A 7,288-nucleotide genomic window follows, 5' to 3' on the forward strand; every position below is an offset into this window, starting at 1 on the left:
ATAATAATGTATGGAAATGAATCTGCCAATTCTCAAAATGCACCAGCTCAATGAGAAGATGAAGAATAATACAATTGCGGAAGCAATGTTGGAATGAAAAGTAGGGTTTATATATATTGCAATGATGGAGGTAGGTATAACGATTATGAACTCGGAGAATGAATTCAAGGAGATATTGATAGGGTTTTGTGGCAAACCATAACATGCATGCGAATTTGACGATCTGATTATGAAAACGTTGGAATTGATCGATTCTGGAAAATTATTATTATTATTATTGCACGTGGAGTCCAGGCACGGAGAAGAAGAAGAAGAAGAAGAAAATTATATTTTCGGGTAGTTTCAAATTTTCCTTCCTAAAATCATGCTGCCTCGCTCATTTTTTATTTATTCTTTTTAATCATCTTAATCAAACTAAAAATAATGACAAAAAAATTAGTTTAGGTTTTTATTTTAGTTTGATTAATTTCCGTCCTTGTAGTTTCATTTCACTTGAAATTAAACCCGAATTTATTAATCTAGTTAAGTTTGGTCGTTAACCCATTTGCCTACCTCTCACGAGACGACCAGTTTTGTTATTTTCTCCTCAAATAAACCTTAGTCTTAATTCGCAAGCCCCATCACGTGAGGGGTGGGGTGTATTTGGGGGAAAAAGGAACAAAACTGTCCCTCATATGAAGGGCACACTGATGGGTTTAACGGCCAGACTTAACGAGATTAGGGAATTCGGGTTTAATTGCAAGTGAAATGAAATCATAGGAAAGAAAATTACAAATTTGAAACTACTTGACTATAACTGCATATTTGGACAACCCAGAGTGACGAAAACCGCAGTTCACTGAAATAAGTATTACAATAAAGAAAGAGTGAAAAGACATGTCTACCTCTAACTTAACGATTAAATTTGACGGGGTTAGTGATTTGAATGTAATTGGAAAGAACTGGAAAACGTGGAGGGTCTATATGTAAAATTAACCTTTTGAACTAAATATGCATTATTTGTCAAACCACAAGGACAAAAATGACACTATACTCTTTTAGTTAAATATATATGTTTCATAGAGTGGCTGCCTCGGACACATCGTGTTCGTTATGCGAAGAAGAAAGGGAATTACCCAAACATACCCTCTCTTGTTATGTTGCATCGGTTATTCGGCAATTTGTTAGTAGTTGTTGTGGGATACCGCCAACTTATGCATTTGAGCTTTGGGATCCTCTCAACATTAGTGGTGCCAAGGAACCAAGCGACAAGCAATCCATTCTGTAATTCTCACGGCTTGTTAGTGTTTATGGAATAAGAGAAACATGGCTCTCTTTGATAATAAACAAAACAGGACTTAGTTAACCATTTAAAGGAGGAAATCCAAACTTGTGGGTGTGGATTGGAAGGCGTGGTGTTCGTTTACTCTTTGAATGTAATAAATTTATAGATGAAAATGTAATAGGTGTGTATTATGATGTGTATGATGTTCTAATCTAGCTTCTTACCAGTCTAGTTGGTTTTCAAATAAAATTGTCATTCCAAAAAAAATTAAATATATGATGTTTAGGAACATTTTTAATATTTTCTAGTTATAATATCCAGTGATAACTAATAATCAATAGCAAGATAGTAATACAAAGATCCATAATTGTAACTAGTATTATATCGCTAACTTTGAAAGTAGTTAAAAAATGACATTTTTTATTACTATTAAATTTTTAATTGCAGATTTACCACGTAGACCTTAGTAGTTATAATAGTCTATTTTTAAACGGCGACTTTCTTGTATTTAGGCTACTGCACTTTTTGAATTTTGAGAGCTCTAATGCCTCAACTCTGGTCAGACTATGTTGTCTTAACCGGGCTCACGCTGGCTTCAGAGTTTGGCTTGGGTGTTCTCCTGGAAAACCATAACGCTGACTACCACTTGATGCCGTTGTACCACCACAAGACCAAAACTCTCTGGCGTAACACACGGTGGGACGAAAACTCGGGTGAGCTCAGGGTTCGAACTAACAGCCTTTGCACAAGGCCTAATTCAACACCCAAATATAATACAAGTGGGATTCAAACTTTAGTCTTCATCGGAGAACCCAAGCCACCACTATACCACAAACGAAGGATGGTTATAACAGTCCATGATTATAAGTTATTTAATAACAATCCACTATTATACTTTTTCATAAAAGTTGCAATGTTACATATTTCTTATTATTCCGATAATTATCTAATATCTATGGAAGGTCTTTGAGCTGATAGAAACACATGGATTTAGAATCTTGGTTTTCATGGTAATTCATAATTTATACAACTTTAGGTTCTAATCTTCTATTCTATTAAAATTCAATATCCTCGAAATACTTAAATTTAAATCTTATATAGTTATATACCTTCATCTCATTGTAAAATACACGTAATTTAGAAAACTACTAACATCCAAAATACAAAAACCAACACTTTACATACATATATATGATCAACAAATACTACATCAATGAGCACAAGCGTCAAGAAACCTCAACACTACCTCAGCATGTTCTGTCACCTTAACATCCGTGGCAGTCGTGTCCAAAACCAGCTTTGGCACCTCACCCACATCATAATCAGCGCGCCCCTTGTAACCCTCCAACAGCCTCTCCAAATCCTGCCATGTGGCCGGCTTATGCCAGCTCCCATCACACCCATCTTTCCCCCTATTCTCAAGCCTACGTCGCCACTCAGCCTCGTCCTTAGGCTTGCACTCAACCACCACCAGTTGAGTGCCTTCAAAAGACTCAGCTAACTTAACCAGCCGGTCCAAGTGGCCCCGGCTGGAAAGAGGCGAGTCGATGACGACACTAAGGCCAAGACTCAGTTGAGTCTTGACCATTTGCCATATTACTTCATAAGAAAGTTGGTTAAGGAGGGTTTGGATATTAGTGGTATTGGATTCTAGTTGTGACTCGATTGGGAATGTCGAGTCACGCACGTCGTCTTTGTCGATGAGTGGGCACCCTAGTGATGCGGCTATGAACCGGGCAAGTGTGGTTTTGCCCGAGCCAGGGTGCCCTTTCATGGCTACTATGACTCGTTGTGGTCTAGCTTCTTCTCGGTCCATGATTTAAGTAAGTTTGTTGAGATGAAGTGATACCTGAGTTTTATATATAAAGTCACTTTTGGTTGTAGATTTATATATAAAATATCTATGTTTTTTCTAGTGTTTAGATAAGGTAAAATGAGACTTGGATCGTAAATTTTGTGCACTTCTGGATAAGGGCGAGAAAGAGACACTTGTGTTTGTTGTTGTTGATGATAAGTTTTGCCACGTCTGCATGTCACAAGACGATGATGACTGGGATTCTTAGTTTTTACAAAAATGGTCCTTGTTATATGGGATCATTTGCATAATTAGCCCTCAACTCTCACTTTTAACATTTACATGTCTGCATTCTAGACATGAACAAGGTCAAAAGGTCTTGGTTTGACTTAACATAGTAAACTAAACTCGAACTCAACGCGATAGCTTGACGATTTTTTTTCTAGTAGGCTTAATGTTACGTGTCATCTTTCAAGGTCTCCTGTGGCCTCTCGATTGTGTTAAGTACAAGTTGTACCATTTTGTTTATTGATATGGGTCATTGGTTTTGTCATGTCAGGGACACATAACAGGGAAGCCTCATGTTAACTATAGTTCCATTTACTAGTTGATCAAATGATTGCTAAAATTGAGGCAAAGGCGTACTTAGAACAAATCGTATAAGAGCTGACAGAATCTCTGAGGTATAAGATGTTAGGCGCTAAAAGCAAGAACGTTAAAGTTAAACACAATTCAGATGGTTTTGAGTTATAGAATAGCCAAGTTGAAGAACGAAACTACCATAAGAGTCCATAACTATGGTCAGCAAGCTGGTCTTGAATGTCATCTGGCCAGTGTAAGCTGCATTTTACCATCTTCATAGTTTAGCAAGATATTAGTGGGACCCGTGAGTATCCCGGTAACAGGTTATTAAAAGAAAAAGAAAAACAAGCTTGTTTCAACCTCAAAGGAGTAGCAAGCAGCAGTACATACACGAGACCACGAAAGCTCTAGTAATTTCACGTCGAGTAACACGATCTAAAACACGACATGAATATAATCAAATTTTGGGTAGTCATGTCTTACATGTTTAATAAATGGGCCGTGTTCAGATTGACCTATTTAATTAAACGGGCTGTGCTCAGGCTAAGATGTATAACTCCTTTTATTAAATATAGACCCACCAACTTGATTAATTAAACAAGTCAACCCGCCAACCCGTTTAATTAAACACGTCGCCTGTCACTCGTAAAACCAACTTATTACAACCCACCAACCCAATTAACACATTTACAACTTGCTTCCTACCCGTCAACCTATTTGACACAGTTAGATAAATGGGCCAAATGGGACGTGTTTTGGCACAAATAAAGATATTGGGTCGATAAATGGGTCAACCTGCCAACCCAACACAATTGCCACCCCTGGTTTTGACTCTTTCTCTGACTAAATGACAAAACACGGTAAAAGAAATTCAAATCACAATAAGATCAAGTAAAAGCACCAAGTGTGCCGAGACAGAAATCATACGAAACGCAGATGTTAAACTTCTAGTATATTAGAGTAGAAAACTTTATGCTGCTGATGAACAAGAGTTTACGATAAGAAACATAATCTTGGTTTTAAGAAAAGCGAGGCGTTTAAATCTTGAAAACCGACCACACTACTTCATTTTGAAGGTTTTATGCATTAGAAATACATTACAGGCGGTTTCATTCATTTAAAAGTTTTTAGCCCGTTCAACTAATATGACGCATTCCTTAATTCAGCTAAAATAATTGGTTTACATGTAAGGAGAATTAAATGTTTACCTTATACTTCATGTCCCTCGAATCATGTCCCTCGAATATGACAATTTTCATGGGACAAGAAACACACATTTTGCCTTCTTTTCTACAGTGCCTGAGAATGTCTGCGCATATGAAAGAACAACAATTCAAAAATCACATAAAAACTAATCCAGTTAACCAGCCTACTTTAGGCTTGAAAAAAGCCATCAACGTTACAAAATAACTTACATAAGGTAGCAATCTAAGAATACCGGTTGTTAGCCGTCACACATCCAAGGGCAAGAAACAATAAAAGAAAAGTGTTGCATGTTTTTCCATTTTACTATTGCGCATGATCCATCCAACTACTTCCCGGAACCTTAACCAAACCCTTTTCATGTATACACTTTCTTAATCTCTTAGCATCATCCCACCTACCAGCACTGGCGTATATATTAGCAAGAAGTGAACCATAACCGCTGCTATCAGCTTCCAGTTCAAAGCAATGTTTAGCTGCAATTTCACCCAACTCAACGTTATTATGTGTGCTACAAGCAAGAAGCAGTGCACCCCAAACACCACCGTGTGGTTGCATTGGCATACTCTTTATCAAGTTATGGGCCTCTTCTAACCGCCCTGCCCGGCCCAAAACTTCAACCATGAGACTATAATGGTCAGGTGTGGGCACAAGCCTGTATTTTTTCATGGAGTTGAAGCAATAGTAGCTTTCTTCAACCATACCAATGTGACTCAATGCGGTTAATAGTCCTGAAAATGTGACTAAATTAGGGTGGATTTTGGACTCCATCATTTCATCAAACAGTTTAATAGCAATCTGTTCTTTCCCATTAATGGCACAGCCCAAGATCATGGCGGTATAAGCAACAACATCTTTGTTCTGCAACTTGTGAAATAGCTCAAAAGCTTTATCAATGGAACCACATTTTGCATATAAGTCGACAAAGGCAGTACGTAAGTGATCATCCATTGTAATGCGCGTTTGATTCATGTAATGCTCGTGAATCCATGATCCAAAACTTAAGTCTCCGAGCTGGGAACACGCGGAGATCACGGTAGCTAACGTCATTTTGTCGGGTTGAATATTTACATTTGGTTTAAGCATTTCATCAAACAGTTGGAGCGCTTCTTTCGGTCGACTGTTTTTAGTATAACAAGCAATCATAGCATTATACAACAAATGATCCTTCACACGCATCTCATCAAACAGCTCACGCGCAGACACAACGTCTCCACGTTTCGAGTACCCGCCAATCATCGTAATGCACGAAATACTATTTCTTCGTGGCATCAAGTCGTAAAACTTCCGCGCTAAATCCAGTTTCCCACACTCAACATAACCGCTAACCATAGCATTCCACGAACTCTGATTTCTCTCCGGCATTTCTCCGAATAACTTTACCGCCTTCTCCATATCCCCGGTTCTCAAATACCCGGAAACCATCGAGTTCCACGAAACCACATCCTTCACCCGCATACCCGAAAACAACGCTTCCGCGGTTACCAAATCTCCCGATCTCAAATACCCATCAATCATCGAGTTCCACGACACCACATTTCGTTCAGACATTTCATCAAACACCTGGTGTGCATACCCAACACCCCCAATTTTATTATAAAACCCAACCAAAGCAGTTTCGACATAAACATCCTTACACAACCCATACTTAATCACCTGCCCATGAACCATAATCCCCATAACCCCACCAATTCCATTACCAAGTCTCCCACAGGCCTTCAAAGCAGATGCAACTGCAAATCTTGATAAAAGTTTAAGCCTTTGCAGGTGTGAATACAGAGCAAGTGCTTGTTGAAACTTGGTGTGGTTGCAGAAGTGGCGTATGGCGGATGTGGTTGAATCCACATCTGGGTGTTTTGTATGGTGGATGATTAATTGGAGGTAGTAGTGATTGGTGGTTTGAGAGGTTATGAGATGGTGGATTATTAATCTGTCGAGGTGATTAAGGCCGTGAATGAGGATGATTCCGTGAAGTTGGTTTAGTTGTTTGGTGGTTAAAGAGTGGTTGGTTAACAAGGTGGTTAGTTTTTGAACCAGCATTTGTTATTGTTCTTCATGTGGTCATGTCCTGCAGAGTATTTGAGAAGACTATAAACATGTTTTAAGTTTACACATTTTCTTACAACTCACTAAAAAGTTTATAATATGATTATCACTCGTTAACTCGTTTGACACGGTTAGATAAATAGGTTAAATTTGACGTGTTCGATTACAAGAATTTAGGTATGCGAGTTAATGCTCGTGTTTTTCTCACAAGTAACATGTTTGTGTTCGGGTTAAAGGTTTACTAATCAACCCGACACGCTTGGTAGTTCACGACTTCTAGCTTCTTGTTTTACCAAACTCTAGATGGTAAATAAACGAGGTCCCAAAACTTCAATGCGTTTAAAAAAAACACAAAGAAAATTAGACCTACGCTCTGCAGCGAGTTTTATTTCCTGTTG

At 38.3% G+C, this 7,288-nt stretch overlaps 1 pseudogene across 1 annotated transcript; it reads right to left on the bottom strand.

The window, feature by feature from the left end:
* Positions 1-4,876: 4,876 nt before the first annotated feature.
* LOC143588912 (pentatricopeptide repeat-containing protein At4g22760 pseudogene) lies at positions 4,877-7,065 on the bottom strand (annotated as a pseudogene). Its single transcript, XR_013145183.1, has 2 exons — positions 5,057-7,065; positions 4,877-4,950 (listed from the first exon to the last, which is right to left on the bottom strand). The product of XR_013145183.1 is annotated as a pentatricopeptide repeat-containing protein At4g22760 pseudogene (transcript).
* Positions 7,066-7,288: the final 223 nt, after the last annotated feature.

Source organism: Bidens hawaiensis, unplaced genomic scaffold (assembly GCF_021521415.1).
Source record: "Bidens hawaiensis isolate Kalapana, Puna unplaced genomic scaffold, B.hawaiensis_p1.1 tig00036884_1, whole genome shotgun sequence".
NCBI classification, from domain to species: domain Eukaryota; kingdom Viridiplantae; phylum Streptophyta; class Magnoliopsida; order Asterales; family Asteraceae; genus Bidens; species Bidens hawaiensis.